Here is a 26,508-nt window from a genome sequence, read left to right as displayed (position 1 = left end):
TAAGTTATATTTATTTATATTATTCTACCTTCCCTGAATAATCCGATTTGTCGTAGTTAGTTTGATCATCCTTGTAGTGGTTACTTCGAACTGAGTTAGCTTCGGGTGTACATTTCCATGAGCGAGCTGTATATGGTTTATTTCGTTGATTTTGGCGCATCACTTTGCATTTTCGTTCGAAATGCCCTCTTTTCCCACATCGGTTACATCGCGCATTACGAGCGAAACATTCGCGGGAATCTTTGCGATGTTTCCACGAGCCGCAGTTTTCGCACTCAATACCAGATTGTTTATTCGTCAATACTACTCTATCGCGGTATATTTTTGAATTTCTATTGACATTGTTGTCCTGCTTTACGTAAGCGACAGACGCGGATGAGTCAAAATGAAATGGATGTGATTTTTCCTTTTGTTTCGCTAATATCTCTCTATTCACTGCATAATTAGTGAGTTCGTCAAGATTGATAACATTTTCCAGTCCCTTATCCCGAACACGATCGTCACGAGCGCCCATAGTCACTTGATGCAAAATTTCCTTTTCCTCTCGGTCCTGGAAATCACAGCGAGCTGCTTGCGTGCGAAGTCTCAGTATAAATTGATTGAACGATTCTCCAGACGATTGTTTCATGGAGCGAAACACTTCGAGCTCAACTCTTTCATTGCGTTTCCCGATGAAAAAATTATTCAAACGTTTCACAGCATTTTCGTATTCCGGTACTTCAACTGGGACGAGGGGAACTTTAACTGGTTCTGGATAAACTTCCTGTGGTATAGGTCTCAGATTATAATAAATTCGTTGAAGGCCACGTCCTCCACGAGCTAGCATGAACACCAACTTATCGTGCTGAGAATCAATATTTTTTAACTCCAAAATTAATTCGAAAGCTCTCAGCCATTCCTCCCATTCTCGACGTAAGTCAGATGTGTCGACTGAATCGTTAAACGAGTCAAGTGGCCACTGCTTTTCAGAATCCATCTGCAAATTCAACGAAATAAATAATCGATTATAATGCGAACGGGATTCTGCATAGATTCAATTAAACAGGTATAGCTTTCGAATTGAAATAAACGCAATTTTTCTATTATTACCAGTAGAAAACAAAAATTTAGTGTACTCACTACACTTTTATAAGAATCCGACGTGAATTATTGTGCGCTACAACTACCTGTTGGACTCGCCATAATATTAATCGGCACTTCGGTACATAACCGGACTTGCCTTAATGTTAGTGTGCTACGATGTTAAATCGGACTCACTTCTCTTTTCATAGACGCTGCGAACTTTAACCGGAGTCGCCATCAGTATTGGTGCGCTCCGATTATCGGTCGGACTCGTCATTATTTCAATCGGCGCTTCGGTATACAGCCGGACTCGCCTCAATATTGGTGTGCTACGATTTCATATCGGACTCACTTATCTTTTTCATAGGCACTGCGGCATTCAACCGGACTTGCCACTTACACTGGAAAAGGTATTGCTGTTCATTTTTTTTCCTCGCTCTCATTATACTTATTTGTATTGTCGCTACGGCTTTTCCGGGCTCGCCGTTAGTATTTGTGTGAGTTTATTTTTTGCCATCATTTCGATCGCTGTGGATGAAATGCCAAGAGACGCCATTTTATTTTAGAGCACGATTATAGTTTCACAGCTTTTCGCATATTTTATAAGGAATTTGTACCATTTATCATCTGTCTATTCTTTGAGGAACAAGGCATTTCCGATGAGGGAAACTAAAGCTGTCCATTTAAAATATGAAAAAAGCTTTACCGTAGCTAGTACATCTTTGACTATATTACAATAAAACTGTCACATATTCCAAGATTATCACTTACCGGCTGCGCCAATTGTAGGATCGGGGGGAATTCGAATTGTATATCCTTCGGAATTGTTTAAGCGCTTCAGAAAAACATAAACTATGCAGATATTTTCTTGCGTTTTTATTTAGTCCGACTCGCACAAGCGTTCTCCACTAACTGACTCTCTCGTTTTTCCTGTACGCTGCCGCAACCTCGGGTTTGCTCATGTTCTCTCTCGCACGTTGATTCTCTCCGTTGAATTCTACTCATTTTAGGGAATATGTGGGTTTGACAGTATCATGTCGACTCTACAATAGACAATAGTGCTTTTTCCTCTGAGAGGTTTTTTTTCGCGTTATATAATAGAACAGTGCCTTATTGTGAGCGGTCGATCGAAACGGTACCGTTAGCCGGTTATTGTTCCGCCGATCAAGGCCAAGTGTGCGGATTATAAACAAGCGGCCATTGTTCCCTGTGTCGATTGTGATCGAACATTGAAGTGAAGTGATACCGTTAGTCCATACAAACTATAAACAGTTTATTTGTGCCTTTTCCTCGGTGAGGTTTTTTGCACCTTCGCACCGAACCGTTAGCTGGTGCTTTGTGCTTTTCCTCGTAGAGGTTTTTTGGCATCAATTAAAGTGGCAATCGACCAAGAGCAGGTCTTGGCGACCGTTCCTTGCATTTGTACAACAAGCTAAGTATTGCCTTTTTCTTTATTCTTATTACTTATTACAGTTTATTGTTGCATCCCTCTTATAATTTACCACTTGCCTAAATATAACCTCGTGCTACAGTAAGCACAATGAGTCCTCCCCCTCCAGACGAAGAAATGAAGACAGATCCTAATCCGCCTGTTGTTGACAGTAATAAAACCCCCCGGATTAAGGAATATTCCGATGAACCCTCGCTATCGACCGGTCCATATGTGGTGTACTTCCGGGCCAAATCTAAAGATAAAGCATTGAATTTATTGACATTAAATAAGAACCTGACGTCACATTACCCGACTATCACACAAATAGTAAAAATGCGCTCCGACAAACTCAGGGTCTCGTTGACCAGCTTAAAGCAGGCTAATGAGATCGTTCGAAATGAGCTCTTTACGCGGGATTATCGCGTATATGTACCAGCCCGCGAAGTCCAAATAGACGGCGTGGTCACAGATGCAGGTTTGACTTGCGCAGATATTCTTGAGCACGGGGTTGGCGGTTTCAAAAACCCCTTACTCAAGAATCTGAAGATACTGGATTGCAAACGCTTGCATTCAGTATCGATCGCCGAGGATGGGTCAAAATCTTATCCTCAATCGAACTCGTATCGTGTGACCTTCGCTGGTTCGGCTTTGCCAAATTATGTCCTTCTGGACAGGGTTCGTCTACCCGTACGTCTCTTCGTGCCGCGGGTTATGAACTGTACTAATTGCCAGCAATTAGGACACACAGCCTCCCATTGTGCGAATCGGCCCCGTTGTTCGAAGTGTGGAGAGCGTCATGCGGATGGCTCTTGCGGAAGAGACATTGAAAAGTGTCTCTACTGCAGTGAGGGTCCGCATGATCTCTCAGCATGTCCCACCTACAAATTGCGTGGAGATAAGCTAAAGCACTCTTTGAGGGAACGCTCCAAGCGCACATTTGCAGAAATGCTAAAGAGTGCTACACCACCAAGCCCATCTGCAAATCCCTATGCTTGCTTGTCAACAGACGAGTGCGATTCAGACGACCCTCTCGAAGGCACATCTTCGGCCATCCCTCGTAGCAACAGGAAAAGGAGAAATATTTCCTCTCATAAGCTACCTAGTAAGGGTTCGAAGGTGGCCCTTGAGGGGCCTCCAAAAGTAACAGCTAATGGTAGTGTTAGTAAAACACCGAAGCAAAGAATAGCTCCTGATCTAGAAAAACTGAGATCTGATAAGGAGTTTCCAACACTTCCTAAGACAAACAAAAACTCAATTGCCCCTAAAGACCAGTCAAAGAATCAACCAAATGCTGGATTTATTAAATTCTCTGATATAGTGGACTGGATTTTTAAAACTTTCAATATCTCTGACCCCTTGAAAGGTATTTTGATGACCTTTGTACCCGTAGCTGAGACGTTTTTGAAACAGTTGACTGTAAAATGGCCCCTTCTTTCAGCGATTGTATCCTTCGATGGCTAATTTATCCAATGAGGTCAAGGATTTGATCACTGTTTTACAATGGAATTGCAGAAGTATCATCCCAAAAATTGATTCCTTCAAACATCTATTATATACCACGAATTGCGATGCATTTGCATTGTGCGAAACTTGGTTAACTTCTGAAATATCTCTAAACTTCCACAATTTTAATATTATTCGTTTGGATCGAGAAACCCCCTATGGAGGAGTACTTTTGGGAATTAAAAAAGTGCTATTCCTTTTATCGAATTAACCTCCTCTCGATACCAGGTATTGAAGTTGTCGCATGTCATGTTACAATCAAAGGTAAGGACCTTTGTATTGCTTCCATCTACATTCCCCCTAGAGCCTCGGTCGGGCAGCAGCGGCTCAGTGATATCATAGAACTCCTTCCCGCACCAACGTTGGTTTTAGGAGACTTTAACTCACACGGTACGGGATGGGGTTGTCTTCATGACGATAACAGATCAGCTATGATCCATGATATTTGCGACAACTTCAATATGACAATATTGAATACGGGAGAAATGACACGGATTCCTGCACCACCAGCAAGACCAAGTGCGCTGGATTTATCCCTTTGCTCGACATCGCTACGGTTGGATTGCAAGTGGAAGGTAATCCCCGATCCTCACGGTAGCGATCATCTACCTATCGTAATTTCAATCGCCAACGGATTAAGACCATCGGAGACAATCAATGTTTCGTATGACCTCACACGAAATATTGATTGGAAATATTACGCAAATGCGATGTCTGAGAAACTGGAAACAACACAAGAACTTTCTCCGGAGGAAGAGTACACGCTTTTGGCTGGCTTGATTCTCGACTCCGCGATTCAAGCTCAGACGAAACGTGTACCCGGCGCGAAAACTAACATCCTTCCTCCCAATCCGTGGTGGGACAAAGAGTGCTCATCACTGAACGCGGAAAGATCTTTAGCATTCAAAAAGTTCAGAAAATATGGAATACCTGATAATTATAGAAATTACGCAGCGCTAGATAAGCAAATGAAGAACTTAGTTAAAGCAAAGAAACTAGGTTACTGGCGACGGTTTGTTGACGGATTAACAAAAGAAACATCGATGAGCACTCTTTGGAACACAGCCCGACGAATGCGAAACCAAAACACCACGAACGAAAGCGACGAATATTCCAACCGTTGGATATTCGATTTCGCTAAAAAAGTATGTCCAGACTCTGTTCCGGAACAGAAGATCTCCCGCGCCGCGACATCAAATACAAACGAAACACCGTTTTCGATGGTAGAGTTCTCACTTGCGCTCTTGTCATGTAACAATAAGGCCCCGGGGTTAGACAGAATCAAATTCAACTTGTTGAAGAATCTGCCTGACACCGCCAAAAGACGCTTGCTGAATTTATTCAACAAGTTCCTCGAGGGTAATATTGTCCCACACGACTGGAGACAAGTGAGAGTTATCGCCATTCAAAAACCTGGGAAACCAGCCTCCGATCACAATTCGTATCGGCCGATTGCTATGCTTTCCTGTATCCGGAAGTTGTTCGAAAAAATGATTCTCTTCCGTCTAGACAATTGGGTCGAAACTAATGGCTTTCTTTCAGATACACAATTTGGTTTCCGCAGGGGTAAAGGAACGAACGATTGTCTTGCGTTGCTCTCAACAGAAATTCAAATGGCATTTGCTCGTAAAGAACAAATGGCATCAGTATTTCTAGACATCAAGGGGGCTTTTGATTCAGTTTCTATAAATATCCTATCTAAGAAGCTGCACCAGCATGGTCTTTCGCCGGTTTTGAACACCTTTTTATATAATCTATTGTCCGAGAAACACATGTATTTCGCACATGGTGATTTGTCGACAATAAGATTTAGCTACATGGGTCTTCCTCAGGGCTCATGCTTAAGCCCCCTTTTATACAATTTTTACGTAAAAGATATCGATGAATATATCAACACATCTTGCACGCTAAGACAACTTGCCGACGACAGCGTTGTGTCCATTATAGGATCCAAAACTGCCGATCTGCAAGGACCATTACAAGATACACTCCACAACTTGTCCACGTGGGCTCTTCAACTTGGTATCGACTTCTCTACGGAGAAAACTGAGCTGGTTGTATTTTCAAGGAAGCGAGAACCAGCACAACTACAGCTTCAACTAAGGGGTGAAACCATAGCTCAGGTCTTCACATTCAAATATCTCGGGGTCTGGTTCGACTCCAAAGGCACCTGGGGATGTCATGTTAGGTATCTGAAACAAAAATGCCAACAGAGAATTAACTTTCTTCGTACAATAACCGGATCATGGTGGGGTGCCCACCCAGGAGACCTGATCAGGCTGTACCAAACAACGATATTGTCCGTAATGGAATATGGATGCTTCTGCTTCCGATCCGCCGCGAACACCCATTTCATTAAACTGGAAGGAGTTCAGTATCGTTGTTTACGTATTGCCTTAGGTTGCATGCAGTCGACTCATACGATGAGTTTCGAAGTGCTTGCGGGCGTCTTACCGTTGAAAAATCGATTCTGGGATCTCTCATATCGATTGCTAACCCGATGCGATATCTTAAATCCGATGGTGATTGAAAACTTCGAAAGGCTTGTCGAGCTCAATTCTCAGACCCGTTTTATGTCCTTGTATTTTGATTACATGGCTCAGAATATTAATCCTTCTTCGTTTGTTTCCAACCGTGCTCATTTGTTGGATACTTCTGATTCTACTGTGTTTTTCGACACATCCATGAGAGAAGAGATTCGTGGAATTCCGGATCACGTGCGCCCTCAAGTGGCCCCAAATATTTTTTATAATAAATTTAGAACAGTCAACTGTGAAAAGATGTTTTACACTGACGGATCAAACATCAACGAGTCCACAGGCTTCGGCATCTTCAATCAGAACATCACCGCTTCGTACAAACTCAGTGATCCGGCTTCAGTTTACGTCGCAGAATTAGCTGCTATTCAGTACACCCTCGAGATCATTGAAACCATGCCCAAAGACCATTACTTCATTGTCACGGACAGTCTAAGCTCAATAGAAGCTCTCCGGGCAATGAAGCCAGGAAAGTATCCCCCATATTTCCTGGGGAAAATACGGGAACACTTGCGAACTTTATCTGAACGGTCTTATTCAATATCGTTAGTCTGGGTCCCTTCACATTGTTCCATTCCGGGAAATGAAAAGGTAGACTCATTGGCTAAAGTGGGCGCATTAGAAGGTGATATTTATGAAAGACCAATCTGCTTCAATGAATTTTTCAGTATTTCTCGTCGAAGAGCACTTGAAAGTTGGCAAACTTCATGGAGTAATGACGAACTGGGACGATGGCTACATTCCATTATCCCTAGGGTATCGACGAAACCTTGGTTCAGGAGGATGAACGTGAGTCGCGATTTCATTCGTGTTATGTCTCGGCTCATGTCTAATCACTACACATTCAACGCACATCTTCGGCGTATTGGGGTCATGGAGAGCGGTCTCTGCACCTGTGGCAACGGTTATCAGGACATCGAGCATGTCGTATGGTCATGTGTGGGGTATTGTGACGCCAGGTCTGTTTTAAAGGACTCCCTCAGGGCCCGAGGTAGACCACCTGATGTTCCGGTTCGAGATGTGTTGGCGAGTCGGGATATATCATATATGTTACTCATATATAAATTCCTTAAACACATTAATATACAAGTGTAATCTGCGTTAGTTACCCCTGTTCCTCGACTGATGCGAAGAAGAAACTTCACCCACAGGTTCGACACTAACATCCGCCCGAATCTCCCCATCCCTCGTCTGTCCACCATCTTCATTGGAACTAACAAGATCTTTCTGCTGTCACTAAATTTTCTGCTTCCCCCTCCCACGTTTTTTCACCATCTCGATGTCAACTAATTAGATCTTTGTCGTTCTCAGGGCTGGCAATAATCAACTCAGTACTTCATCATCACCGAGTTCAGCTCACCTGCAAATCGGTTTCAAAAGCATCACTAAACGAGTTGAGTAACTGGGTAACCATTCGTATAGAGAAAACATCGTCTCAACATCGTAGTGTCAAGCAATCAGCAGATGAGCGCTGACTGCTCATCAAATATTAGAACCCACTGAGAGACGATTTGTGAGTTGTGATTTGATGTGTTTGTACATCAACACATTGAATCAGATTCTTATGAAACTGTCTCGCTTGTATTCCCCACCCACCAGAGTTGCCATGGGCGGCCAATGTTCGAATCGATGCCATTTCAATCCATTTCTCAAGACATGTTCTCGCATGCTGGAGAACGCATTCGTTTCAGTAGCTAGTTGTGTTTAGCTCGAAACATGAAATTCAATCGTTTATAGTATACATCACACTACGGTTCGACATTTTTTTCGCACATTAACGCTTGTGTTCGTTTTGAGTACCAGCAAAAACAAAACCGAAAATCTGGGTTGTGTTGGCAGCTCTGTGGTTTAAGAATACACTCACCGGTGTAGCTCGGTACAGTGATGCCAAACTCAGTACTCACCTTTTAAAACTAGGAATGAGAGTTAAATGCTATGAAATCAAAACTGAGAACCATCAATACCATCATAATTTGATGTCAGCGGTGCTCTGTATAGGTGAGTGTGTTTGTTTAAATCAGCGATGATTTTCATCTTTACCATCATTTTTCGGATTGCATCGTAAATCATGTGGTGAGCTGATGAATAGAAAAAATCAAATCTTATGAGCGAGTTTTTGCCACCCTTGGTCGTTCTTAGTCATTTTGTTCCCATATCCCCTTTTTACGCTGTTCTCCGTAATATTTACTTCTCTGTATATTTTTTTTTTTCATTTTCCTCCGTAACATCATCATCATTGTCCACGGACGGCCGCTGTAGTCTATGAGATGAATATGGGCCACCCGCCTGGTATTCGTAGCCTGGGGGTGTCCCCCGCGAACCCACACGGACAGAAAGAAGCGGCTAATACCAAGATACTTACCAACGTGTTACATTCAGTACGCCGGCCGGTGCCGATTGCTAGCTGAAGGCGGGATCTGCCAAAGTCATTACATTATCTTAATATACTATCCTAGTTTTAAGTTATTTGTTAATTAAAATTAGAAAAAGCCCTTGGCATCTTAGAGCTTAAGCAGTGTGCCTTAATAAATTATATGATTGAAAAAAAAAACTCGAGTTATAAACGGTTAAATTCTACCCATTCATCCGAAGGGTGAATTTTGAAAAGTATGACTATTCACGTCAAAAAAACGCTTCAGTCTCAGTAATGGCTTTATCACTTGATGAAAATTTCTTTCCGGTCAGCAATCAAATTCAACCAATTCACCAACAGAAAATACTCACTCTGGCAAATACGGCGAATGCGAAGGCATTTCGAATTTCAACTCATCGAACTCATGCAAAATTGTGAATACACTTCCATTTGACATCTTGTCGCCATCGTGACCATCTTCTGCAACCTAATTTTTTGATTTTTCAAAATGATGGAATAGCCCGTTTAGACAGTTTCTGGAACGATGATCTGGCATCGAAAGTAGATTACTAATCATTTGCTAAAGTTTTTCGTGAATTAGATCTAAAAATTCTGTCAGAAAGGCATTATGAAGCTAACCGTATAAAGATAAGAAATTATCAAACGATAGAACCAAGTTGGACAATCTGAAATATGTAGAACAAATCAAGTTTATGTGAAAATAAAGGATTTAGTTTCTCAAAATGAATTCAAATTATAGGTTCATATCCAGAACCGTTTTATCTTCTTTACCTACCACAATAATTCTTGCTTTGGTACAGTTTATGATTGATTCAAACCTTTCTCTGTTAAACCAAAGCTTCATTCTTGGACGGGACACGAAAACCTCTTCCGCAGCTCTATCATCAACTTTAACTATGTTAAAAGCTAAGCCGAAATTTGTGCGACTATTTAATGATAATGGTATTTTTTACCTTTTTTTTATAAATATAAAAAATTGGTATAGATTTCGCTCAAACTTTAGAAAAATTTTCCGAGGACATATACCAATCGATTCAGCTCGACGAACTGAGCAAATGTCCGTGTGTGTGGACCGATTTTGATCAAACTAGTCGCAAATGAAAGGTCTCCTCGTCACCCTGAACGACATTGAATGGTTTTGAGATCGGATGTTTACTTTTTGAGTTATACGAAGTTTTATGTAAAAATTTTCAGATTTTTTACAGTATCTGTCACAGTTGACCTTGAAAACAGAATATATTTTTAGATTTTGATTCTGCGCGGTAATACCTATCCAACAAACCATAGATTGTTAAATTCACCCAGAAGACTGTGTACAGCATGATCGGACCGATTTTAGCACGGTTCGTTTTTGGTAACATTATCGTTCGAATATGCCATAGGTAAACCAGATGATGGCAGAATTTTCGAGTTGAAAGCAATTCCATAATTATATTGATTTAAACTACTTACAGCAATAAATGCAATCAGTAAGTTTTCTTGCGAATTCCGTTCTGAGGATCATGAACCAATATAAAAAAATAATTTAGGTAATCTTTCTAGATTAAATGCGGAAAAAAGGAAATTAAGATAATTGGTGGATTGAGATAAATAACCCTTTCGGTGAAACGTTATTCAGCAAAATGACACTTTCGGTGAAATGGCTTTCGGCGAAACGGCTCTCGGCGGAATGGCTTTCGACAAAATGACACTGATCAGTTCATTAGGTACAAGGAACTAGCTACCGTTGCTCAAAGATTGTCCTTTATTTTTGGTAGAAGATGTCTTTTTCGTAATTACAATGCAGTGTTTACTGTAGTGAGAAAGTTGTTCACAAAACTGACATGTAATCAGTTGATTCTCGAAGGTTACCAGCGATTTACAACGATTCCTCTTGTCCTGACAGATACGATACATTCGCATGCCATTCCAGCTACTCCTTTCTTCTTTCCAAGTCATTTCAGTAACTTGGTGGAATGCTTGGTATATTCGATCACTCAGGAATTTTAAATTTTATATGTTTATAAATTTGTTCTACATCGTGGCGAATGGAAACTTATGTAGGCTTTTTCAACTGCGAATGCCTAAGGGATTACAAATTTAATTCAATTGAGCAAAACTCAGATCCAAGTTTTCACGATGACATGTATTTTAAGATGCTATTTAAAATGATGTGGTTACCTTAAAACAAAAGCCAATGATTCCATCTAATGAATGTATTTAAAATGGGGTCGAAACTTCCCTTCCACCTTTCTAGCCTCATCTAACCTATCGTTATTTGTTTTCATATTGCCCAGGAAAACTGCTACCTTTCACTATCCATCCATTCACTCATAAACTTTGAACTTAAGGGGATCCTTCTTTTTCCACTATCCCAAATATTGTCACATCCTTGTTGAATGTACTTGATATCTGCAACTTGGCTGTTTGACGACGGAAGGCTAAAAAGGAAAATCCACTGACTAAGCTTTGCGGGTGTCCATCCAAAGTCCATAACAATTGATGTTCAGCATAAAAACATACGGACGGGAGCTGGTGCATAAAAGTACCGGAGAATGTCCCAAAAGGGGTGCAAAAAAAATAGCAGCTTCCCTACTCTCTTCACATCATCAAACTTTTGTTTTGCTGGCTTCAAGGTACCATCAAACCCGTCAAAAGACGGAGCATTTTATTTTCCTAGCTGTGTGATCATTCTGGTGCCATACTAGCGACCAGTCACCTGTACTGAATACTCCATTCCTTAGCCTTACCCTCCTGGCACCGGGCTTCCCTGCATTACACTCGCATCGGCATCGGCATTGGCATCAGCATCAGCATCAGCGAGAATGAAATTGAGATTGAGAGGCCAGAGCAACCTTCTTCGCTGAATAATAGCGCGCTTCTTTCCATCGGCTGACGGACCCGGAGGCGGGCAAGTTTATGGACAATCTAGTTGTACTCTGCTACGGCTAGGTGAACGGGAAGAAAATAAAGAACCACGAGAACGGATGGATGTATCTGGGCCAATAAAAATAAATGACCACTTTTCGCCTCCTAATGAGAGTGCATTGAAACATTTAAATAGACGGTCAAAAGGTTGGTTGGCCTCTCCTGGCCGTTTTTCCGGCGCCCGTTAATGGTTCGAACTCTAGGCAGGAGTCAGCAGGCTAGCAGGCAAGCAGGAAGGCAGGCAGGCAGGCAGAAGGAAAGCAACTCATCGTAGATTACGGTCAAAAAATAACCCCCACCCCGAGCGAAGGAGTTGACCGGAATTGACTGACCGGAGCCATCGCAAGGATTCATGATGCTGCTTCTGGTGACCCTTTTCCTCTCCATGTGTAGAGGATACCAGCATGTTGGTGGTCTTCGGACCATAACAAACACACCGTAATGACATTGGACGGGAACGACGGATTGGGCCGGGGAGGGGGGCGTTGCGGCCGGTGGAAACCGTTGTACCACCGATCCATCCGATGTAAGGAGATGGTTGAATATGTGCGGCGAAGAAAATGGATTGAGCTTTGGCAGTAAAAATAATGCACATGACACACACGCTAAAAGCAAAAATAGATTATTCAACGTTTGCTTTGTTCCTTACTTGATCAGTGTGATTCCGCTGACGGGAGCGGGATTGAGACCGGATCGGTGTGGGCGTGTTCGGGCTACAAGTCGAAGATGGAAATTGATTCTGTCACTGGCGATGTGCGGCGACGGACTGGACAGTGGTGATTTAGGGCCATTCTGGGTCTTTTGTACGGTTTGGTAAACAAATTGGTGATTATTTTGCGATATTTCTTCGAAAGGAGTGCACGGTCGGAATTGAATTATCCGCAACGTGTCCAGGAATTAGAAACGGAAACCTGATCAATGGATGTGTACACACTGAAATGAAATAGACAATAGAGAAAACCTCTCCTGAATCCACATAGTGGTGTGATAAAGCATTTTTTATTAACATGATTTTTGACGTGAATTTGGGTTGATTTTTGATACAAATTCATAAGAGTTTGCATATTCGAAAACATTTCCGTATCAACAGTAATTCGTTCGAACTTAATTATTGGTCCCATTCTGAAAAAAGAATCAAGGACATTTCACCGAAAACCGTTTAGCCGAACGGGTCATTTCCCCGAATCGTACAATTGTTTTAATATCGTAATTGGGATTGATTTAAAATAAAGACAGATGGAAGATGATACTGGTTACACTTGTTTTGTTAACCTACAATCGGACTTCCAAAACATTTCATGTTTGAAATAATAATTTTTTTTTGTTTCATTTATAGAGGTTTTAACATTAATGTCATTCGCCTCTTCGGGCCAGAAAAGCTTTCTGACTCTATGTGCGGGGTTGGGAATCGAACCCAGGCGGACTGCGTGAAAGACATCGACTTACCTATCACGCTATACCCGTCCCCTAAATAATAAATTCATAAATTAATTTTTCCGCGTGTAAGATAGTGTCTTTTTTTTAGATTGACTAATGATCCTCAAATTTTGTTTTATTTTTTTTTCGTCAAACATATGTAGACTACACATAATACTTCTCAATTTTTCTAAGATTTAGCTGTATTTCGATTTTTGCATAATTTGTTCTATAAAATGTGTTTAAATACTAGCAATGTAGTCAAATTCTTTACTAAAATCAATGTAAAATTTTTCTACACGGTTGCCATCATCCATTGCATTGAGAATGAATGTCACCAATCCTAGTTAATTAGATGCAGCCGAGCGGCCTTTGACAAAGCCTCGTTGATTATTTGTTATAACATTTTTTTAACCAGCTGAAAACAAAAAACTTTTTCTATTTTTCGAATAATTTGGGACTACACGAGATGGCTGCGACTCCACGATAGTTTCGAATGTGTGATTTACCACCACATTTAAAAATTGGCACCAAATACGATGATTTCCAAATTTTTGGGAATGATGCATATTTTATGGACATGTTGAAAAAATCTGTTAATTAAAAAGACAATTCTTCTGTCATTTTTTTTTTTTTTCAAAAGCACGGGAGCAAAACTGTCAGGCCCTGGCCCTTTTGGTGGATTCAGGTTCTTAAGTGCATTTAAAACACCTTCGTTCGACAGTTGTTTTATAGAAATTTCAAAGATTCCGGTATAAATGAGAGTAGCCCCGAGGCACAATCATTTTCGGTATGGGTAGTATAACTTTTCCGAAAAAAATGAAGAATAAATTACAAATTTCATAACTAGTTTGTTCAATCAGGTTATCATAATGCATTTGTGACGGATAGTTTCTACTAAAGACTGTACCAGAACGTATGGACGCAACCAAAAACCACTGCCATTTCGCAATGGTTAAGAATCTGTCAGTTTTTATGGCTGCGTCCTGTTGTTTACATTCTTCTCTAACCACTTGTGCAGTTGTTTATTTGTTTTCATTAGTTTGTTTCGAAATGCGTGGACTTTCAGCAGAACAACGTCGAAAAATTGTGCACAAATGGTGCACAGAACGCGGACTGTCACAGAGAAAGATAGCAAAATTTGGAAGGAGTAAGTGAAAAAGCCGTGCGAAATGCAATCAGGAAGTTCGGTGTGGATAACACCTTTGAGGATAAACCGAAAACGGGTCGAAAAAAAGGTCCTGCTAACCCTCAGTTGGATAAACGTATACTGAAGGCGTTCGAGCAAAAAAAGGAGGTTTTAGTTTGGGATGTGGCCAAAAAAGTGGGCACTTCGAAGTCAAATGTTCTTCGTGCTAAATAACGTTTGAATCTTCGAAACTATAAGAATCAGAAACCACTGAAACGTAGTCCGAAACAAGAAGCATCGATCAGGCCGAGGGTTCGAAAGCCGTACAATACGATTGCTGGAAATTTGAACTGCATAATCATGGACGTCGAAACCTACGTGAAACTCGATTACAAATCCTAGCGGAACCACAATATTATACGATGCGAGAAGGACAAGTAATCAACCAGTCCGAGACATCGATTGAAGTCGAAAAATTTGTTAAGAAAGTTATGGTCTGGCAAGCAGTTTGTAGCTGCGGTAAGATTTCGAAACCCTTCATCACCACTGCTTCAATGAACAGCGAAATATGCATCAAGGAATGTTTACAAAAACGACTTCCTGTTGTCTTCTGGCCAGGTCTTGCTTCTTGCCACTACTTGAAATCAACGGTAGAATGGTATACTGCCAAAAATGTCACTTTCGTCCCAAAAGACATGAATCCACCAAATTGCCCACAACTTCGACCAATTGAGGAATTTTGGGCATTAAAGAAGGCACATCTTAGGAAACATGTCTCGGCAGCCGAAACCATTCAACAGTTCGAAAAAGATTGGAAAAAAAGTGTCAAAACTTGTCGCCAAGAAGTCTGTGCGGAATTTAATGAGGAACGTTCGCAAGAAGGTGCGCCAGCTAGTCTACAATGGCTAAGTAGCAAATGGTGAGAATAATATTCTGTTGTTGTAGTCTAATATTATCAGTATATCGAAGAAAATTTGAATATCTAACACTTGTGAATTTCTTACAGCGAAATCAAAGTGCGTCCATATTTTCTGGGACAGTCTTTATTTAATTTTGTAATTGTAATTGAAAATCGTTTTTTGGTTAGCTCTTGATCTCATTTTCAATTTTCTGATTGTAATTTTTATAGGCGCTGGTACTTGTTTCGCTAAATTCTTTGCAGAGATAGTATTGTTGACTTTTATTATTTTGTTCTCTTTTGTGTATAATGTGAGCTTTTTGTGTTCTATTTTTTAAGTTTTTCAATTGCGGGTCAAACTACAGTGGCAGTTTTCTATTATTGTATTTTCTTCTTTATTTCATAGGAATAGTTCCAGAGATTGTTTTTTACTGATTACAATTATAGAAGTTTTAACCTTAAGGTCATTCGCCTCCTCGGGCCAGAAAAACTTTTTGATCTTATATGCGGGGTTTGGAATCGAACCCAGGTGGGTTGCGTGAAAGGCATCGACTTACCCATTACGCTATACCCGTCCCCATGAATACTTTGTGAAATGCTTCTGAATTGAATACCCGGTAAAATTACTCATTCGGCTAAACGACTTTGGGCGAAGTGGAATTTAGCGAAGTGGCATTCGGCGAAACGGCTTTCGGCGAAACGGCTTTCGGCTAAATGAGTTTCGGCAATATGAACCACTTCCCTGGAAATCTTATGCGGAAATAGAAAGAAAAGGCGATTTGTAAGTTACGTCACTTATACACTCAAAATAATAATCATGTTATGTGAATATTTTCCACCCTACTTTTCATGTAGGTTTCATTGGACTGGCATTTTAAAGCTGTTTAATGCATAATCCAGTAAGAGTTATGTGTTTCATTGGTAAAATGTAATGTACTCTTTATATTACATTTACCTATCAGTTCATATCAAATGTAGATACCAGACAATTAATATTTTTTATATTGGTTGAAATCAAAAGGGAGATATTTCAGATTTTTATATAAATCTTTGAAATGAAAAATACTATGCAAAATAAAACATTTATTTCAGAAAATTAGCATGGAATTGCAATGGCTAAAAATAAGCAAGTGATAACGTCGTGGAAGCTGGAATCGACGAGCTGCCAGTAATCGTTTTTGTTGTCACTGCCATCCAACCGAAGCCGAAGTCGAAATCCGAGAACTTCCACAACACAACCGGTTGAGGTCGCATTACATGGGTCTCCAGAGTCTCTAGCTTCATACCGATTTCGAACTCATATTTCGGTGCACCAACGGTCTGTTTGAAGCATTCGGCAGAAGCGGGCTTACTTTCGGACTCACGCAGGCACTGGGTCCAGCCGAACACATGGAAACACGTAAACCTTATATGATGACTCTATTCACTTCAGGGGATGTTCGTATAACATTCATTTTCGTCACGTAAAATATTCAATTTGACATTTGAAACCATTTTACGTGATTTTTCAAGTGAATCGAACGTGAATTTTTGTTTGAGTGTACTATTATATCTCTGGAGCCAGCCATTTGATCTTCGAACTTGACCAAAAAATAGAAAAGTCACTTCCAAACGATCCAAATCTGGTTAAAGTTGATTAAGCCATGTCTGAAAAAATTAAACGGAGAGAAAATAATAAAAGATCGTTTTGTCATTTACGTCACTTATATCATTATATAAACGAAAACAGAAGTGACTGATTCGAACTTTATAAATAAACAATCTCAAGCTAGTTGAAATCAGTTTTGCCTTCTTCGGTATAGTTGTAAATCCTTGAAAGGTGCACCTACACATAGATATAAACGGACCGAGAACAAAGAGTAGGAGAGACGTCCATAATGACGATACATAATGTCGATGAGGGTGCTGTTAGCACCGGTAACCTTCCACTCCGAAGTAATACAGCTAGGTAGTCCTGTGTAGAGTCCCACACTCTGTGCATTTCACCTTGTAAAAAAAGCACACACAGGGACAGAATTTTTCCTATCTTGTCGAGCTGAGTCAAATGGTGTATAAAACTAGAGGTTTTCGAGTCATCGAACAAAAGTGTATTTCTCAGCAATTCTATATCCTCTCTATAGAAAAAAGGTACGAAACGATGCGTTAGTGGAATCTGATTCATTTAGGATCTGGATTTAAAAAAGCTGTTGTTTTTCGAGATTGATTTTACACAAGAGCAATCTAATTTAGTCAAAATGAAAGCCTTCAGTTCCTACATACATTTTTCTAGAACAAAATGCGAAATTACTTAGACGGCGTCCAAATGAAATCCCACCGTTACCTTCCACTAAACTCCACTAAACAATCTCATCGTCCTTTTTTCCCAAATTTCAGGCATAGGTATGTGAGTGCTGCAGGCACGTTTCCGGAACTTTTTTTCTTCGGGGGTTGTTTCAGAACATGTTTACATGTTTGATTACTTGCTTATAGGAATTGTTCGTTTTTGTTTTTGCATTTTTGTTCTCAATATATGCAACCGTAAAACCTTTTATATAAGCCTTAGTTTTAGAAAATAGACTCAGCCTTTTTTGAGAAAATTAAGAGCGTTCCATTGTTGGGATTTGGCCACAATTTCTGGTTTATCTGGAACAAGGGCGCCAAGTTCCATGACATATTGGAGGGACTCAATAAATTATTACAACAGATCATTAAATTTTGCAATATATAAAAGATTTTTAAAAAGCGAACGGAGAGGTTAGAGAAAATAAAAAGGAACTAATTAAGCAATTCTAGCTTCTCTTCCGAATGTTGTGATACGATTACAATCATTTTCCCTATTATTAGATCCAGTAAACCTAAAATCGATGCATTTGGTAATCAACTAATAAGACCAATTCCAATTGCAGAATTATATGGGGCTCTTACACGAGAACGAGTCATTTTTAATGATTACTAGGTAATGACATTCCCAATTTGTATGGAGATGTAATCATTACTGCCCTTTAGACGTTCATCAAAAGTGACATTGCTTGGTAATAATACGGTTAGTTGAAAGAATTTGACTCAATTTTTCAGAACCATGTATAAAACACGCTCTTAAAAACGAAATCTTCATGCCTTCCAGCCTGTAATTCTGGAACCGTAACCAATCAAATGGTAGGAAATTGGGTGCCGTACTTTTTGAATCCCAAAACAGCGAATGTTTCGTGTTCGAAAAGTAAAGCCTTGGTATTACATTCCTGTAGTGGAATTTGACCTTCTGTTTCAACAGACTTCGCAGCCGATTCAGAGTGTACAGAAACATTGCATGGCTGGTGCTACGGTTCTACTGACACTACGAATCCTTCATGTTCGAAGTGATGCTAAAAAAGGCTGGAATTGTTTTTGGCGTTGTGTTGTCACTGAAGATGAAAAATTTATTATTTATTAAAGCCCTAACCGCAAAACACATGGTGGAATGACAAGCGTGTTTTATTCTACGAGCTGCTTCCGAGAGATCATACTATCATAGGTCAATTGCATCGAGCCCAACCAATTTGCTCAGGTATTAATCAGGAATCAGAACAAATTGGCTCAAATGGCACGTTCCCCTTGATATTTGGAGATTTGTGCCTTGCCATCAATTTGTTTTTAGCTTCATTTTCCCGATATATAAGAGGGAAGGATTGAAAGGAAATGGTAAGGGTTGGACTAGGAGGATGGGAAAAATTGACGACACAAAAACACATAAAAGCAGAAGTAAATTCTGCACCCCTAAGGGATGCCGAACAATCTGCTGAGGATCACATTTAGTGGAAGCAGAAGTAAATTCTGAACCTCTAGGTCCCGAACAGTCTGCTGTTAATAAAACCTCCAACCCCCGAGGGGATTTAGAGATCTTACAAAAGCGACACCATTCTGAACTCCCGGAAGAATGCAGAACGATTCGCAGTATGTACGAGCAGAAGTAAATTCGGCACCCCCTAAAGGATGCCAAACAATCTGCTAAACCCTATTTAAGGTTAATACAGAAGGGATTCATTCACTCCAGGAAGAACGATGAACCCTTCTGACTATAGCTCCTTACCACATTGGGTGAGAAACGAGAGAATATCCTTCAATTTTAGCTCCGCATACACAGACTCAACCATGTATGGAGAACCAAAAACCCGGATACGTAGCTGCGTCAATGCGGGACAGTTACATATCAGATGATATGAAGTACCATAATCGCATTAAATGAATGATAGTCAGAACATTGACCCTGGTGCATATCCGTAAATTTTCATCATAACGACGTAAGTTGTTACTTGGTAACATTAAGTGTTGTCTGGTGGATTTGACATTATATTTCCATCATAAAGTTTGACATTTTTAACCATTACCATTCTCAGAACATTCATGTCTGTAAAATAACTGGTATAATGAATTCAATCGTGCACTCCAAAAAATTGAATTTTACAGGTGACTTAATATCTTATACGATGTAATTCATAAAGACCTAATTTGTCAAATGACGGAAAGTTTTATTTGTAATGACTTAATGTTAGATGAGCTTGAGTTTTACTGGTTTCGACTGTAACTTGCGTTCTGCTAGCAGGTTCGACTGTATGAATTTAAATGCACCTTTTACCAGCCAAGCAGATGCATGCTTCTGTGGCTCAGTCGATTAACAGACGTACTTGAGATCCAATGATTCTCGGCTCAAGTCGCGGCGATTGCTATCAGTTTTCTTTTTTTTATTTCAACGAACTTCATGTCATGGAGTCTTAGACACAATATTAAATGTTCTTCGATGTAAATTTGCGTGAACTGCGACGCTCCATTTATGTGCATCTAATAAGATGTGAAATCTCAAGTTTTTTTTTAAGTGTGTGATCGTAGTTCGCTTGCCGATGAATTCAAAGAAGGTCGTCCAATATCAGGCGTTTTGCCAGAAAACATCGATGCTGTGAAAAATATAATGTAAGGTAGCTATGTGACGTACCGTGAAATGGAGGCAGCCTTGGGTATTAGTGTGAAAAGTATATATGTTATTTTGCATGAACATTCAGTCGTGAGAAAAATTGGTTCACTTTGTATAAGATTAATTTGACAATCGCTCAAATAAGCTGTCGATTGGTGCAAAAAATGCTGAAAAAAAATCAATCGTGGTGCTTCAAATTTGGTGTATGACATCTACACAGTTGACGAAACATGAATTTACTCATATAAAATGGTAGCTTGTTTTTTCGGTATAAACGGACATATCGCTATGGTTGCTTTAGAATTATTTGCCAGAATTTCATTCAAAATCATTCTTCATCACGATAATGCAAGCTCTCACACATCGGCTCAAATAATGGAATATTTGAGCACCCAGAACGTCGAATTGATGGGCCACCCGCCGTATAGTCTTGACTTGGCACCTAACGTCTTCTATTTGCTTCTTTCCGTGAAGAATAAACTGGGTGGAGAGCGATTCAGTACTCCTGAAGAAGCTATTGAAGCGTTCAAAAACTATGTTTTGGGGGTACCTCAAAAAGAGTGGAGCAAATGTAATGAAAATTGATTCAAGCGTATGCAAAAGTGTATGGTTCATCTATGGGAATATTTTCAATAAACAATAAAACCATTTCCGATCAAATATAATACTGTTTTCATTTTTATGCTAAATATATAAGTAACAACCCTCGTTGCCGGCTTCGGTAAAGGATAGGTTTTGAAAATAGATGGATGATTCTATTTCATCCACCTTATTGTCCAGACTTGGCACCAAAACACTCTCACCCGAATACGCTATGCGCTATGACGAAACGTAAAAAAAAAATTAAGAAATTGTGTGCATAACAGTTTATGTTTGACTGTTATGCCACTTAGCAGCAGTCATACCAACCGATAAGCAGACGTAAAGTTTCTGCTACTTATAGAACACTTCTTGATTTGCACCGAGGTGCAATGTCTAAACTGACGTGCCGAACAAAAATGAATTTTCGACTTGTCCTGGCCGATTCTGACATCTGCTTAGCGGTTCATGTCGGACTGTTAGGTGGCATAACAGTCTAACATAAACTGCTATGCACTGATGAGTCTAAGATGAAACGTCAACAAAATTAAAAAAAATTTAGTTTATGTTAAAAACTGTCTTCTGTGCAATAGTTTGGGCAATACGAAAAATTTTATTGCGTATCATCAGAATACTTTCGATTTAATTTATGTGGTTTCCAGGTATCTAGTTTAGGGTCGTTTTTCACTTTATCGCTTGATAAATGTTCAATTATTTGCAGTTGGGCACCAAAGAAATCTATCTTAGTAATGCGATTCGTGACAAAACCTGTCCAGAATTTCACTGAACCGTTTTGAGTATTGCTCCAAAGTGGTTAATATTTCAACAGACTCGTTTGCTTGTTACTGAGTCCATTGTTTTGTTGATTACTTGCTAATTATAAAGATACTATTCGAAATCTGTTTCTGCCCGTCAACTTCAACTTTTATTTCATTCCTATCAATCAAGGAAAAGTTGATTATTTATCAACACTGAAAAAAACTAATTTTTGTCGACGCCGGATTGTGCCGATAGCGCATAGAGAAATATTCCCTGTCAAGATGAACTGCAGGAAATATTTCGTTATTTTAGCTCTCGCTTTGCTGATCAGAACCGGCCAGATTCCACGTTTCATACCAAACCTGCGGAGGCACCGGAATAGCAAAGGGAAGTCCGCAGCGTAGTGAAATTCAAAGGACACATCAGCTGGACGTAAAATATGGGAGACATTGGCGCAGTTTGAATGAAGGCATATCTCATGTGTGAAAGAAAGTTACACCAATAATAATGATTTATTCGAAAAATATCTACTATCCAATATGAAATTTATGAGGTGTGTGTGTGGGTAGATGATTGGCAAAGACGCTTTAAAGGACAAATAACCATTGGGACGTAGCGATGAGAGTGTGGGTGTCTGAAAGCATCCGTCTTTGGTGATAATGTCTAACGAATGTCGAAGAAATCGTTTCTTAGAGGAAATTGCAACTTTTCTTTCCGTATTATCTACAAATAGTAGGGTGCTATTGGAAACGTGAGATGTTAGCATTATCAAAAGCATGAAACGACACGGTCAACAAATCACGTAATTCATTGTAGGGTAAATTTTGTGAACTGAGAAACACTGGCCAACGTGAAGGCAGCCGCCCTCATAATTCAACACTACGAAAATTTCATGTCGGACACCCTAATCAGTGCTGGAAATTCTCTGATAAATATATCACCGGACTATTCCGGCAATATTTGGTGAACGCCAGCCAGCAGCGATTTGAACCCGGAGCTGACCGAGCATTTGAAAAGAAATATATTTACGACCTTCGGTTTCCTCTCGTGGTTTGCCCAACTCAGCAATGCACTGCCGGTGCACCGACGTGATGTTGGTGGTGGTGCAACGGATTCAACGAAGCTCACCTTACCTCACAGGTTCGGAGGTAGCCTTCACGAGGAAGTGATATGAAAAGAAAGCTATCCCGTCGCCTGTCAAGAAATTCGTAAAATATTGGACGATTCCCACGGCGCGTCGGAAGAACGCCACATGCCATCCCGCGCGCGCGTGTGTGTCGGCGCGGGGTGGCAGAAAATCGCGTTAGAATCGCTTAAACAATGTGAAAATATCGTAAATTAAAGGCGGTGGCATAGAAAAGAGCGGGATACACAAAAGTTTACATGTTGCAGCGGTTCTGCAGCCTGAAAAGATTCCCGCAAGCAATAATTTCATCTTTCCCCGGAGCCATGTGTTTCGGGATCGCACGAGGCAGACTGACATCGGGAAAAAGGATTGGCGTGTGTGCGCTGAGGGAGCAAAGGAGGGTAGGGAGGTAGCGGAAAGATGCATTCATGCGCCATAAAAACGCATCGGGGTGTCCTTGGGTCATAAATTTCTGTCTTATCTGTGATGATTTAGGAGAACGGGCAGCCAATTATCGTCGTGGCGTGTCCGTGTCGACCGACCGGTGCAAAGGCACCCACCGACTGCCGGTCCGGTGGCTCTCTAGGCTGCTCCGGTAGACACGGGGACGGGCTGGACGACGAGGGCTTCTCGCTGCATGCTGGGAAGAATTTCTCCAGATTAATGTACGGGTGATGTTTGTTGCATCAATTAGACGGTAAGATGTAACAGATATTCTGCGGTTGACTAGTTCCGTGGTGGATGGCATTCCTATAGAGTTCACTTTTTTTGTCTGCACCTTTTTCGTTCCTAAAAGTAGTAAAATTTGCGATTTTTTACAAATTGACTAAAAGATATGTTTACAGGAACTCCGTGATGATTTATTATATCATCTTCATAACAGTTCGGCTGAAAAGTTCGTATCGTTTAATAGAAACACACATTTTTTTACCAAAATTCGTTTTTATTATTCAACATAATTGCCATCAGAGGCGATACAGCGATTATAGCGATCTCCCAACTTTTCGATACCATTTTTGTAGTACGATTTGTCCTTTGCCTCAAAATAGGCCTCAGTTTCAGCGATTACCTCTTCATTGCTTCTAATTTTTTTACCAGCGAGCATTCTCTTAAGGTCTGAGAACAGGAAAAAGTCACTGGGGGCCAAATCTGGAGAATACGATGGATGAGGGAGCAATTCGAAGCCCAATTCGTTCAATTTTAGCATGGTTTTCATCGACTTGTGACACGGTGCATTGTCTTTATGAAACAAAACTTTTTTCTTCTTCAAATGAGACCGTTTTTTTGAAATTTCGTCCTTAAAACGCTCTAATAACGCTACATAATAGTAACTGTTGATGGTTTTTCCCTTTTGAAGGTAGTCGCTGAAAATTCTACCATGCGAATCCCAAAATACAGACGCCATAACCTTACCGGCCGATTGTTGAGTCTTTCCACGCTTTGGGTTCGGTTCATCGCGTGCAGTCCACTCAGCTGACTGTCGATTGGACTCCGGAGTGAAGTGATGGAGCCATGTTTCGTCCATTGTTATATATCGACGAAAAAAATCGGTTTTATTTCGATATAACAGCTCCAAACACTGCTCAGAATCATCAATTCGTTTTTGTTTTTGATCGATTGTGAGCTCACGCGGCACCCATTTTGCACAAAGCTTTCTCATATCCAAATATTCGTGAATAATATGTCCAACACGTTCCTAGGGTGTCATCTATCTCGATCAACTTCTCTTTACGGTCATCGTGACAGGTGACAGAGGAGACATTGTGGAACAGCAATTGTAATCAGCAGTGAAGTCGACTTAGTATAATAAAAGTTATAATAATGTAATTCCATATAAAATCGATGATTGGATTTATTTTTGTATTTTTCAAAGTAAACCCCAAATAACGTAAATTTTTTTATGTTGTTAATTCCAAATAATGTAAACTTGTTTTACGAACCGACTTCTTGAAAGAGGTTTTCGCATTATATGGAATTACATACTCTGACAACATACATTTTATTATGGTTTTTGAGAAATATCTATAAACCGAAAGTCATTCTGGATTTTGAAACGACTTCAAACGTCGTTTTTCGACATATGTGTCGGAATCCTCCATTTTTTTCTTATTGCAATATCAAATTCCAAATACACCACCACTTCTTTCAACTTTAACTAAGAAACTGACTCGCAAAACCGTTGTTCAGAAAATTTCAAAATTTCCATTCCTACCTAGATTGAATCAATTGAATGGTTAGAAATTTTCAAATTTTCGTGCCTTCCTAGATTGAATCAATTGAATGGTTAGAAATTTTCAAATTTTCATACCTTCCTAGATTGAGTTATGATCCGTTTCTTCTTTTATTTTGTTTTTGATTGTTCATGTATCATTCGGCTTTAATTGCATTATTAATTCCATCAGTTCTTATGTCTACAATATGGAAAACGTTTTTACGTTGAATATTCCAAGTAACGTACACATTTTTTTAAAAACCAACCTCTTTCTGTTATCGAAAATCGGTAGGACTACGCAAACTAGTACACCCAAGCCTGTAACTATTTTTACGGAGCAAATCCCAAATAAGGTAAACTATTTTTACGAACCTACTTCGTAAAAAGAGGTTTTGGCATACATCGAAAGTGATTTCGGGCTCATTTATATTCTATGGAAACTACTAAAATATGGATATTTTTGGAACCGGTTTAAGGAGCAGATTCCGGAAAACGATGTTTGAGATATTTTGGAAATCCAAGATGACGACCTCCGGTTTCTTGATATTCCTTGAAAACCCTCACAATATGGGTATTTTCGGAACAGGATTGATAAGTAGATGTTGGAAAACGGTGTTCAAGGTGGTTCTGAAATTCAAGGTGGCAACATCCGGTTTCATGATATTCCTTGAAAACTGTTAGGAGAGAGGTGGCGATTAGTGCACACCAAAGCTTTTTGAAGTATTATAAATATAATATTACTTTTATCAAGATCCTAAACACCTTTATGGAAACATAAAACCTTGTTTTTCAATATCTTCAAATAAACGATTACAATTATTATGTTACTTAAGAGCATGAAAGCCATAAAATAATAGTGCGCAAGGTAAGATAATAGTGCGCAGTGGTACACAATTATGCGCACAATGAATTTTCCGTAGTACTCGAAATACTCGATGATAATTTCGTTTGGGTCGAAAAGCTGTTACGAAACCAAAACACGTGATTCTTTCAGAAATAAATATCAAGCTTATTTCCTAATGACCGATTTTATATTTACGTTTGTCGTATTGGTATAAAATCAATAGGGAATTTAAAAAGGAAGTCGATTAAAGTTAGTTTAGTCAAATTTCAATATTTATTGAAACTAAATAGTGGTAAACATTAACAGGAGCTCACAATGAGATGCACACTAATAAGTACCGCACACTATTACCCACCTTTCCCCTACAATATGGGTATTTTCAGAAAAAATTGATGAAAAGGTGCCGGAAAACAATGTTTAGGGTCGTTCAAAAATCCAAGATAGCGACTTCCGTATGATTTATCTTATGATAAAAAAACCGGAATTTTCATTATAAAATTCCCGCGCTTGTCCAATCGGTAAACTTTTATTCTCTAAACGTTGGCCACACATTCTGTCAAATTTTGACGCATATCGTACGATTAGTTTTTGTTTGGCGTCTATACAAAGAAGATGAAAAATTTTCGTGTGGCGATTTTTATAATGGATGAAAATTTAGAACAACGTGCGTGCATCAAATTTTGTGTTGCAAATGGATTTAAGTATTCCGAAACGTTGAAAATGTTAGAAAAGGCCTATGGTGAATCGTGTCTAGGAAAAACACAGGCATACGAGTGGTATAAACGCTTCAGAGGTGGTCGTACAAG

General features: G+C 39.8%; 1 protein-coding gene across 2 annotated transcripts in view; it reads left to right on the top strand.

Moving 5' to 3' along the window:
- The window catches only part of LOC131430642 (protein tiptop), a 1,048,630-nt gene that overhangs the window by 364,441 nt on the left and 657,681 nt on the right, over positions 1-26,508 (top strand). The gene's annotated exons all lie outside the window — the stretch shown is intronic.

The sequence above is a fragment of the Malaya genurostris genome, chromosome 2, assembly GCF_030247185.1.
Source record: "Malaya genurostris strain Urasoe2022 chromosome 2, Malgen_1.1, whole genome shotgun sequence".
Lineage (NCBI taxonomy): Eukaryota > Metazoa > Arthropoda > Insecta > Diptera > Culicidae > Malaya > Malaya genurostris.
This window is presented reverse-complemented; position numbering and strand designations above follow the sequence as displayed.